Source organism: Myotis davidii, unplaced genomic scaffold (genome assembly GCF_000327345.1).
Source record: "Myotis davidii unplaced genomic scaffold, ASM32734v1 scaffold332, whole genome shotgun sequence".
Taxonomy (NCBI): Eukaryota; Metazoa; Chordata; class Mammalia; order Chiroptera; family Vespertilionidae; genus Myotis; species Myotis davidii.
In genome coordinates this window covers 6,969,432-6,982,060 of record NW_006285779.1, presented here as the reverse complement: position 1 = coordinate 6,982,060, position 12,629 = coordinate 6,969,432, and the positions used below count along the sequence as shown (strand labels likewise).

Genomic DNA, 12,629 nt, shown 5'->3' with positions numbered 1-12,629 from the left:
GAGGCAGACACTCAATGCAGGAGCTGCCCTCTGGTGGTCAGGGCACTCTCACATGGGGAGCTCTGCTCAGCCACAAGCCAGGCTGATGGCTGTCAGTACAGCGGTGGTGGTGGGAGCCTCTCCTGCCTCCTCAGCAGTGCTAAGGATGTTTGACTGCAGCTTAGGTCTGCTCCCTGCTGGCAAGTGGGCATCCCCCAAGGGCTGCCGGGCTGCCAGAGGGATGTCTGATTGCCATCTTAGGCCCAATCCCCCCAGGGAGCGGGCCTAAACCAGCAGGTGGTCATCCAGTAAGGGGTCCCAGACTGCGAGAGGGCACAGGCCGAGCTGAGGGACCCTCCCTCCCCTCCGAATACACAAATTTTTGTGCATCGGGCCTCTAGTCTATATATATAAAAGCCTAATATGCAAATTGTCTCCTCAGGAGTTTGGGAGTTCAATTGCTCGCTATGACATACGCTGACCACCAGGAGGCGGCGTAGAACAAAGGGAGGCCCTGGCTGGCAGCTGGAAGGCCCCGATCGACCCTGATTGCCGGCCAGGCCTAGGAACCCTACCTGTGCACGAATTTCGCTCACCGGGCCTCTAGTATACAATAATGCAGATCAGCTAGTAATTTTTGAGTGCTTACAACCAAGTTTTTTGCCAGATGCAAAATAAGACCTGGTCATATTTTCAGTCTTTTTCTTCCTAATCAGTAAACATTGCAATGCTCCAGTATTCAGTCTTCTACCCTCCTCTTTTCTTTTCTTTTTTTATCAGCTTTTATTAACTGAATATGAGCCCATCTACTTGTAAGGCTTTATTTTACCTCTCTTTGATGATTTCTAGTTTTATATCACTGATCCCGGTATCTCCTTTTAACTTCAGATTCACCTATCCAATTGCCTCCTACATATATCCACGTTGATTTCTGAGATACGTCATACTTAATGTGTTCAAAACTGAACTAGATAGATCTCTGTTAAACCTTTCTCCTCCAGTCTTCTCTATCTTAGAAAGTTATATTACCATATACCCATTTCTCAGACCAAAAACCTAAGTATTGCTTTCAGCTGCTTTCCCTCACATTCCACATTTAGAGCATCACCAAACAAGTTGGTTTTATCTTCAAAATATACTCTATATCCAGCCACTACTCTCTACCTCCATTACTGCCACACCAGTTCAAGTTACCAGTATCTCTTGCTAAAGTTGTTATAATAGTCTCCTAATAATGCTTTCCTCATAATTAGTTATTCACCTGGAAATCTTAAATAATATAAATCTGATCATATTACCTCCACTACCACCTAAATGTAAACCCAGTGGATCTCTGTTAAATTCAAAATCCAATCTACTCACCATGATCTTGTCTCTAGATCGCTGATCTTATCTCCTACTTTTAATCTTAGTTATTTGCTCAGATCATACCAACTTTCTTACTGTTTCTCAAATATACCATACTTCACACTATGTATTGCTTTAGTGTTGTTCCCTCTACCTAGAATGTTCCTGTCCTGGATACCTACATGGTTTGCTTCCTCACTTCATTCAGTATCCAAAATGTTGTCTCCTAGAATCTTTTTTGGGCCTTAAAAATTCTCCTTACTCTGTCCCTACCCAGCAGTTCTCAGAGTTCTCAGTCAGAGTTTATCAGGGTTTGTTTGTTATCCCCCTACTCTGCTATATTCTTTGACTAGTACTTCTGCTTATCCTTATCGCACATTTATCATCATCCTTATTATTTGTATCATTTCTCTCCCCTGCCATAAAGTTTACAAGATAGGGACTTTTGTCTGTGTTATTCATAGCTGCATTCCTAGTGCCTGACTCATAGTAGATACAATATCTGGACCACCAAGGAAAAGAGTCTTAGAAACAATAGAAATTCCTTTTGCTTCATTAATCTAAAAAACAAAACAAAAAGGCAAAAGAAACTTCTGGTCTCCCACATTGTATTGCATTTTTAGTGTCTTTGAGAAAATATAATAAAAGGACATCATGAATTCAGTAATGCTTTTAAAAGGAAAATGTATTTTGTTCACAACAGCATAATGCATTCAGTAGAGTAGTGGTTGTATATGCAAGCACATTTTTACTTAATTTACAAACAGTGCTCATATGGATTTACTGACCTTGTAATGACTTGAGTTCCTCTAAGGAATTTTGGCCCATAGATTGTGACTCCTGGTGTAATTGACTCATTTCTAATCAACTTTAGATTTGCATTTAAATGGCTTCTTTTTAGCATAATTACTCTGATGAAGACAGTTTGATATCACTGGAAAAATGAACCAAAACTGCCCTTAGATTTCCAAAGAAATAAATTAATCTGACCTAGCTATTTACTCTTTGTATGATTTTGGTTACTTAACATCTTAGAACCTCATTTATGGAATTAGGTATGTAGATATAATTATATTAAATTATTTTGGTAATGTTCCAGCTATTCAATACATGTTTCTTTTTCTCCTTAATCTATTAATGTCACTGTTATATAGGACTTCATCTTTCCTTTATTTCTGTCTTTGCTGTGGTTACAGCCTTGCACGCGTGCGCGCGCGCACACACACACACACACACACACACACACACAAAAGTGTCCTGTCATTTCTGTTGATGGGCCAGCAAAGCAAGCCATTAATTATTGTCTGGTTTTAGTTCATAGATACAGGAAACTTGGTTGAGCTGAAGCAGAAAACCATCCTTTTTCTACCAGATATCAATTACACTTCTGTTTTATTTCTATTTCTGTGGATCTTCAACATGCCAGATACACAAAATGGAGTCATTGTGGAATTTCAAACCACTCAGGTAAATACAAGGATCTAGGAATTAAGAAAGTTGTGTTTTCATTCATCCAACAAACAGTATTGACTGCAGTTTAAGGAATAGGCTGATGTTAAGAAAAAGATGAATAGACTCTATTTATTTGCTCAAAATCTAGTGGATAAAATGCTCCTCAAATTTTAGTTTATAAGCAGTGCAACTTCAGCACTGATGATAATGTTCCTAACTTTGCCTGGGGCTTGTGGGATGAGATAAAGCAGCGGTTCTCAACCTGTGGGTCGCGACCCCTTTGGCGGTCGAACGACCCTTTCACAGGGGTTGCCTAAGACCATCCTGCATATCAGATATTTACATTATGATTCATAATAGTAGCAACATTACAGTTATGAAGTAGCAACGAAAATAATTTTATGGTTGGGTCACAACATGAGGAACTGTATTTAAAGGGCCAGAAGGTTGAGAACCACTGAGATAAAGGATGCCTTAGAATTAAGTAGATTGAGGCTTGCAGGAGAACATTCTAGTCAGAGGACATGCTATGCTTAAAAAGCATGGAAGTATTGATATGTATGTAATGACTAGAGGCCCAGTGCATGAAATTTGTGCATGGGTAGGGTCCCTAGCGGCTGCCGGCTGGGGCCTCCCTTCGTTCTGCGCTGCCACCTGGTGGTCAGCACACATCATAGCGAGTAATCGAACTCCCGGTCGGTTGAACTCCTGAGGGGACACTTTGCATATTAGGCCTTTATGTATATAGAAGATTAATCAGTCTGGCCAGAGCATAGTTTATATGACAGAAAATAGTGGTAGGGGAGACTGTAAAAGTAGTTTGGGACTAAGAGAGAACTCAGTGATCTTGCATGCTATCCAGGAATGTGAAGCTTTCAATATTGTCAGTGGAAAGCCATCAAAGGTTTTGGGAGGCAATATTCCATTACTTGGATATATTATATTTTACTTATCCTAGATTGCTTCTTAATACAAAATAATTAAAAATTTAGTTCTCTTAAATCACTCCTATACTTCATTCTTTGTTAAAGAAAAAAAAAAGTAAGTGAACCAAAGCTGTCATAACTTAGAAAAAGAATAACAGGCCCACCCAGAGTGGCTCAGTGGTTGAGCATTGATCTATGAACCAGGAGGTTAGAGTTCAATTCCTGGTCAGAATACATGTCCTGGTTCCAGGCTTGATTCCCAGTAGGGGGCGTGTAGGAGGCAGCCAGTCAATGATTCTCTCTCATCATTGATGTTTATATCTCTCTCCCTCTTCCTTCCTCTTTGAAATAAATAAAAAAGAATAACAGAATAAATCCAAAGAAAATAGAAAGATAATGAAACTTAGAATGAAAATTAATGAACCAGAAAACAAAGATATGATAAAGAAGATGAAAAAAAAAACAGTCAAAAGTGGATTTTTTTGGTGAAAATAAAACCTTAGAAAACAAACCTGGCAAGATTGATCAAGATTGATTAAAAAACACACAAATAGTATTACCAAAATGAAGATTATAACTATAGGTAAAAGAGATTTAGGAAATACAGGATTTAGGTAGAGGTCTGGCTTTGGATGGGTTAGTTTGGGTATCAAAAGATAAGGGATTTATAGCAGCATTATTTACAATAGCCAGAAGTGGTAGGCAACCCAAATGTCCACTCATGGATGAATGGATAAGCAAAATTTGATGCATGCATCAATGGAATATTATTCAGCCTTTAAAAAAAGGATATCCTGCCCTAGCCAGTTTGGCTCAGTGGATGGAGCATCAGCCCATAGACTGAAGGGTCCCAGGTTTGATTCCTGTCAGAGGCACATACCTCTATCCCTGGCCCTAGTCTGGGTGAGTGCAGGAGGCAACCAATCAATGTGTGTCTCTCATATCAGTGCTTCTCTCCATCTCTCTCATTCTGCCCCCCCCGCCCCCTTCTACTCTCTCTAAGAATCAATGGGAAAAATATCCTCAGGTGAGGATTAACAAAAAACCAAAAAACAACAACAAAAAGGGAAGGGCATGCTACAGCATGGATAAACCTTGAGGACATTATGCTAAGTGAAATAAGCCAGTCACTAAATGACAATACTGTATGATTTCTATTTAAGAGGTACTTAGAGCAATCACATTAACAGAAATGGGAACCCTTTAGTAATAGAAAAACTCCTTTTCATTTTGTTTTATGCTTTTATCTTTGAATTTTTCTTTGATATTCATTGCCACCTATTCTTCTTTTTTCTACGTTTTTCTTTGCCTGTCTCTATAATTTCAACATATCTGAGTCACTTTTATAAACCACATATTGTTTAGCCCTATCTGACAATTTTCTCTTTTACTTAGTTAATTCCGTCAGTTCACATATAACATATACATGCTTGGTATTATTCCTGAAATTTTTTTGTTTTTCCTATTTAGTATGCCTGCTTTTTGTTTAATTTTATTTTATAGTTGACCATTTTTACTGTTATATCCTCTGGTGATTTAAAAATTCTTCTACCTACCAGCCTCCGCCCCCCCCCCCTCCCAAATTTCTTCTACGTTACCCATACATTTTAAACAAATGCATTTTAAGCCTACATTTTTTTATCAGTAAAAAAATCTACATATATAAAAGGCTAGCCCTAACTGGTTTGGCTCAGTGGATAGAGTGTCGGCCTACAGACTGAAAGGTCCCAGGTTCGATTCTGGTCAAGGGCATGTACCTTGGTTGTGGGCACATCCCCAGTAGGAGGTGTGCAGGAGGCAGCTGATCGATGTTTCTTTCTCATCGATGTTTCTAACTCTCTATCCCTCTCCCTTCCTCTCTAAAACGTCAATAAAATATATAATTTTTAAAAAAGGCTGTGACAAACCGTCCGTCTGACTGATCGGCTGGCCAGCACATATGATGCGCACTGGCATTTGACACGCACTGGCAATTTAAAAATAAACATTGACTCACACATGCGCAATACATATAAATCTCTCACTGGTGCCAATTGCATGTGATGCCAGAATGTAAATGGAATCTTTGTAATGGTACTATATTTATTATCAAAAGATTGCGACCTAACATAATCAAAGCTGAAGTATTAACAGGATCTGCAGAAGGAGAGGTTGTTCTGATTCCAAGAATTAATTTGTTCCCATCTGACACTGGCTTCCCATTTAAATTAATTCGAAGACAGTTTCCCGTGATGCCGGCATTTGCGATGAATATTCGTAAATCGTAAGGACAAACTCTAGACAGAGTAGGAATATTCCTACCTGAACCCGTTTTCGGACGTGGTCAGTTATATGTTGCTTTCTCTCGAGCTCGAAGAGTGTGTGACGTTAAAGTTGTAAATACTTCATCACAAGGGAAATTAGTCAAGCACTCTGAAAGTGTTTTTATTCTTAATGTGGTGTACAGGGAGATATTAGAATAAGTTTAATCAATTTATCAGTCATTGTTTTTATCAATGTTTTTATATCATGTTTTGTTTTTATATCACATTTTGTTTTTATATCATGTCTGTTATGTTGTTTATTAATCAATTTATCAACCATTGTTTTTATCAATGTTTTTATATCATGTTTTTATTTTTAAATCGTTATTGTTTATTAACTAATTTATATATTATTTTCTTTTTACTAATTTTCTTTCATCTCTGACACTTCTATTATAGAGAAAGGGCAAATAGCGATATTAAAATATTTTGTATTTTAATTTTATAATACTACTAGAGGCCCAGTGCACAGGATTTGTGCACTGGTGTGGGGCATGGCCTGTGGGGATCAGCCCACTTGGGAGTGCTGCTCATCCCTGTCAGTTGAGCGGCACTCCCACTGTGGGAGTGCACTGACCACCAGGAAGCAGCTCCTGTGTTGAGCATCTGCCCCCTAGTGGTCAGTGTGCACCATAGCGACTGGTCGAGCGGTTGTTCTGATCGTTCCACCATTCAGTCACTGGGCTTTTATTATATAGGATATTATATATACTACTAGAGGCCTGGTGCACGGATTCGTGCACTGGTGGATTCCCTTGGCCTGACCTGCAGGGATTGGGCCGAAACCCGCTCTCTGACATCCCCCGAGGGGTCCCAGATTGCTAGAGGGCGCAGGCTGGGCTGAGGGACCCCACCGGTGCATGATCGGGGCCGGGGAGGGACCACGGGAGGGCTCCAGGGAGAGTCTGGCCCGTCTCGCCCAGTCCTGATAGGCGGGACCCCAGCAGCAAGCTAACCTACCAGTTGGAGCGTCTGCCCCCTGGTGGTCAGTGCGTGTCATAGCAACCGGGCAAATGAACGGTCAGACATTTAAGCATATTAGGCTTTTATTATATAGGATAGTTATTATATAGGATGTAGTTTTTTGTAGTAACATAATTACTGCACGAATTTTTCTTCTAATTAATTTCCTTTCAACATGCATGAATCCGTGCACTGGGCCACTAGTTGATATAAAAATTTTATGAGTATTACAAATTGCTCCCTCCACAAAAACACTTGATCTTAATTTAACATATTTTACTCTACTTCACCGAAGATTTTGTTGTAATAATTTGGGATGTTATTCTTAATTTTACAAATTATATTGTGCTTATCTATTTAAAGGATTCTTTTTATGTTAAACGGAATCCCGATATTGACACTTAACTAATACTGGTATATTGCTTGCCACTTTTTTTATATTATTGATTTCAAAGAGAGAGAGAGAGAGACATTAATGATGAGAGAGAATCATTGATCGGCTGCCTCTGGCACACCCCACAATGGGGATTGAGCCTGCAGCCCCAGGCATATGCCCTGATCTGGAATTGAACCACGACCTCCTGGTTCTTCATAGGTGGATGATCAACCACTGAGCCACACCAGCTGTGTGTGTGTGTGTGTGTATATATGTAGTATTTTCTCCTTTTTTGAGGTCTTTGTTCTGAATCATTTTTTATTTAGCTAAACTACTTTATGTAACCTACCTCAGAGTGAATGGCTATTTTACTTTCCAAATCAGAGCATATCTAGTAATGTCTTCCTTTTACCCCTGTCTATGAATAATAAATTGGGTACAAAAAGTTAAGAATTTTGTGAACATAGCTCCATTGGCTTTTGGCATTTTACTTTTACTGATGAAATAACTAGCAGTCTAAGTCTCTTTCCTCTTATTTCAAATAAAATTAAGTAAAAATTCCCCGTCTTTGGAGCTTAAAAATTTTTATTCTTGAAATTGAGTTAATTTACCAGGAGAGTTATATATGTATGTGTGTGCTTTCCCCCACTGGGATTCTGCCCCAGTACTTCTCAGAGTCATTAGATAATGAAGACTCAAGATACTATTTAATGTTAGGACATTTTATTTTTTTTCCTTCTTATCCTCCCACCCACTTTTTAAAATTTCTTACTTATATTTATTAACCTTTCTTGTTCTGAAAACCCTATTTTACAGTTATTGAATATTCTGGCCACTTCTCTCATCTGTTTCTCATGCTTTCTGTGTCTTCAGATTCGGTATGCATTATGAAGACATTTCTTAAGTTGGTTTTCTAAATCACTAATTGGTTGTATATTTTCCTACTCAGTACCTCTGTTTGGTTCTTTTGGCATTTTTGTTTTTCTTTTTCCCCTCCCCCAAACATATTTTTCACTTTTTTTAGAGCAGCATTCTCTTTAAAAAAAAAAAATGCCATTCCTCCCTCGTCTCAGTAGAAATACTATTTATAATTTTTCTTTAAGTTCTAGTATATTTTTTCTTCACTAATTCTGTTTCAGTTTGGGCATTAGTTATACTTAAATTATTGTTTCTCTTCAGTATATCTGGTCAAGTTTTTTCATCACTTCTCATGCTGTGTTATTCTGAGGGTAATAAGTGAGCCATGTCAGTAAATGGGCTCCTCAAAGTGCCTGGGCCAGGAACAGATGCTCAGAGAGAGAGGAAGAACTTTCAATGAATGTAGTTGTCCAATGGTGGGGTGGATTGCCTAAAGAGAAGAGGAGCCTGGTTTTTTATCATTACCTGTAGAAGTTCATCCACATTTCTTTAGTTGCATGACATACTGAGATAGCTGGAATATCAATGAAGAGTTGTTAATTACCTTATATTATCTTGGATAAAACAGAGAAGATTATAAAATCTGGTGCTTTTTAATTACTTTCATTTTGGGGCTCACTTGGAGTTCAGTGTGATGTCAGAAAGTAATAATACCCTTGAGTTTTAAGCAAAGAACTCCAGATAATGGAGTCTTTGTTTATTAGGACCCTAGAGGCCCAGTGCACAAAATTCATGGAGTGGAGGGTCTCCCTCAGCCTGGCCTGCTCCCTTTCACAGTCCAGGGACCCTTAGGGGATGTCCAACTGCTGGCTTAGGCCCGCTGCCTGCTGTGCTCACCAGCCATGAGCCCAGCTTCTGGCTGAGCAGCACTATCCCTGTGGGAGTGCACTGACCACCAGGGGGCAGCTCCTGTGTTGAGCGCCTGCCCCCTGGTGGTCAGTGCACAGCATAGCGACCACTCGTTCTGGTCATTCCAAGGTAACGGTCGCTTAGGCTTGTATTATATACTAGTAGATTAGTAGGTGATTGTTACTACTAGGCACCTTTGAACTGATATTTTATAAAGTGATACTCTGTTGAAAATTGAGCTCTTTTATACCAAGCATCAAGTTGTACAAGGTCCCCAAGGGACCTTGATGTAAAAATAGCTAATTTTCTGATCTGCTCCTAGGTTTTCTTCAGCACCCTTTTGTTTCTCAAATTGCTAATCTGGTATTTCAGAGGAGAGGTTCCTAAGATCCAGGAGCCATTTTTTATTCAATAATTTTTTCTTTATTTCAAAAGTACAAGCTGTATTGCTTACCTTAGTTAGCTTGTATATGATACGTTCCTATCCTGTTACTTTTCATGACCTGCCTTTCCCCCTTTAGTTAGAAATGGAGAAGAGATTCTGATTTAGATCGAAGAGGAAAATATGTGATAAATTGTAATCTTATATCTTTCCAGAGTTTTCTGATTAAACCAGAAGCTCAAAATCAGGCATATAGTGCCCTTGAATAAGAGAAACATTGTGGGAAACAGGAAGGCCTTTCCATCCTTTCTGGAGCATTAAATCTCTGTGAGGAGAGGAGATACAAATGCATAAAAAATAAAACAGGGTTTGGATAGCCCTAACGGGTTTGGCTCAGTGGATATAGGGTCGGCCTCCAGACTGAAGGGTTCCAGGTTCGATTCCGGTCAAGGACATGTACCTTGGTTGCAGGCACATCCCCAGTAGGAAGGTTCTGTGAAACTGGCTGCTTTTAAACAGTAGGTTGGGGTCAAATTATAAGCTGCTTTGATTGATGGATGTTTCTCTCTCATCTATGTTTCTAACTCTATATTCCTCTCCTTTCCTCTTTGTAAAAAAAATCAATAAAATATACTTAAAAAACAACAACAGGGTTTAGATAGCCTATAACAAATTTTATTTTACAGAATACTTACATAGATAGTACTTTGCACATGACAGAAAACATAAGGCAACTGACATTTACTTAAAAGGAGGAAATGATATATGAATTCTGAAGATGAAAAAACTAGAAACCGAAGCTCCATGAGGGCAGGCATCATGTTTGCTCACCACTGCCTACTCAGTGCCAGCCACTGACCCTGGTTGGAAGGCAGGCTCTTAGTTAATGTATATTGAATAAGTGAATATGTATTTCTTAAGTAAATTGAAGAGTGCCTTGAAGAAGATAATTTATTTGGGCAGAGATGAGATATAAAGGCTTGAGAAAATATTAGGAGGTAGAAATGATAACTGACTATATTAGAACACCAACCTGACTGGAGCTGTGAGAATAAGCAGGAAGGTTCTGTGAAACTGGCTGCTTTTAAACAGTAGGTTGGGGTCAAATTATAAGCTGCTTTGATTGCTGGATTTAGGAATTTGGGATTTGTTTTTTATATAATGTACAATTTTTCTGAACAGATGGTAGCATTGTTAAAGCAGTGCTTCAGGAATGCAATCTGAAGACAGTGCAGGCTGCAGTGAGGAAGAGTCTGGAGACCAGCTTTGAGACCAGTTGTAATGCTGGATAGGAATTCTTGGATAGTGGCCATGTTCAGTAAAATTATTAATATTTTTTATATGTAATATATTACATAAAAGTGCTTTTTAAATCCTAGTGATTGAACATAATGACATGGATATCTTTTTCAGTATTTATCTAATTTTCCATGACATTTTGTTATTGATCTTCATGGCTTTTCTATGAGATCATGGTATAAATTTTGAATACATTTGTTCTTCCCTTATTTGCCTTTTGTTAATGTCAAGCATGGCACATGAGACAGTCCTTGTTGCTATGCAGCTGCTAAATCCAATATTTAATATTAATAAAACTGAGTGGCATTAAGTTCAGTTAACAGAGGGTAGCAAAATATGGCTTTACAGTGTCAAATCAGAAATATGTATGAGGTTAATGTATTGTTGCAGATACGAGCAAAAGAAAAGTGACTTGTTTAAGTTAGTATTTTGATCAATTACTAATTTTATGACCAGATTTTTTATTGTTTCATTTCGGTCTTTCCCTTTCACTGCTTTTTGCTCTGTGATTTGTTTTTTATTACTGTCGTGTTACTGATGAAGTTTTTTTCTGTTTTCTTATTCTTTCAGGTTCCATTGTCCTTGGTAATTTTTAAATTTTATCTTCTAAAGCTTTGTTTTGTTTTTGTTTCCCAATATTAGTTCTTGCTGTATTTACATTTTTCCTTTTCAAGAATTTGTGCTTAGCATTCAAGTTTCGAATTTGTTATGATTTCTTATAAACCCAGGTGAAAGCAAATTAGATATGCTCTTCAGGATAAGAGCCACCTGTAATATCATTTAGCTATTTGCAGTGTGTACTTGGTACTTTCAAGATACTGAAATATTTGTAAAATCAATTCCTTTGGCGGGGGGGTGGGGGGAGGTGTAGGAGGGTTTTAGAGTTGGAGGCAGCCTGTGGGATTTTTTTGGTTTTTTTTTTTTTAAGGATAGTGTTGGGAATGTCTAGTTTGCAGAGATAGATTGTATCTAGCAAGTTCTTTTCATTCTCTTACCTACCACTGCCTCTTCACCCTCAAAAACCTCAGTGCAACCCTTTCTCCTCTCTAGTGTGGGGAAGAATTTAGTAGAAAATGTTTTAATTGTAGCAGGCAAATAATAAACAGTCATACATACTTCCCAGTTTATTAAATGGGTAGTTTGATCTTGCTAATATTCTTGGAATAATTTTGATGGGAAAGAACTAAGGAGAATTGAAAAAACAGTTGCTCCTTAATAAGTGGAAAGTCTAGAACCTAAAAAATAGTGCAGAAAAATCAACTCTCTAACTACAATGTAGATAACACAAACTCTAGAGCAGTGGTTCTCAACCTTCTGGCCCTTTAAATACAGTTCCTCATGTTGTGACCCAACCATAAAATTATTTTCGTTGCTACTTCATTACTGTAATGTTGCTACTGTTATGAATCGTAATGTAAATATCTGATATGACGGATGGTCTTAGGCGATCCCTGTGAAAGGGTCGTTCGATTGCCAAAGGGGTCGTGACCTACAGGTTGAGAACCGCTGCTAGAGATTGCTCTTTAATTATGGCTTAATACAAAGGACAAAGAAATTCCTAAAATTACAATGTTATTCTTATAGCCAGATAAAATACTGTTCCCAGGGACCATCTTATCTGACCCCTTATCTTCCAAACCTTTTATGGTAATTGAATTTGTGGTAAGGAAATACAACATGTGTGTAAACCTCAGGTATTCCCTGGCTATAGTAATTAATTAATTTCTGAGAGAGAAAGGGAGAGACAGAGGGAGGGACAAAAGGAGGGAGCAGGGGAGAGAGAGAGGAAGAGAAAAAGAGAGGGAGAGAGAGAAACATCATTTGTTTACCTTCCA

The 12,629-nt window shown here is 38.4% G+C and overlaps 1 protein-coding gene across 8 annotated transcripts in view; it reads left to right on the top strand.

Moving 5' to 3' along the window:
* Positions 1-12,629, top strand: part of LOC102774825 (ligand-dependent corepressor) — a 96,592-nt gene that overhangs the window by 18,329 nt on the left and 65,634 nt on the right. For 2 of the 8 annotated variants that reach the window (XM_015559374.1, XM_015559382.1), the window contains exon 1: positions 8,161-8,250. The exons of 4 other annotated variants lie outside the window; for them this stretch is intronic. The gene's annotated coding sequence lies outside the window, so the exon portion shown is untranslated. Of the gene's footprint in view, positions 1-1,269; positions 2,794-7,600; positions 7,613-8,160; positions 8,251-12,094; positions 12,097-12,629 lie in introns of those variants that run through there. 2 more of the 8 variants (XM_015559380.1, XM_015559381.1) reach the window with 2 other exon arrangements.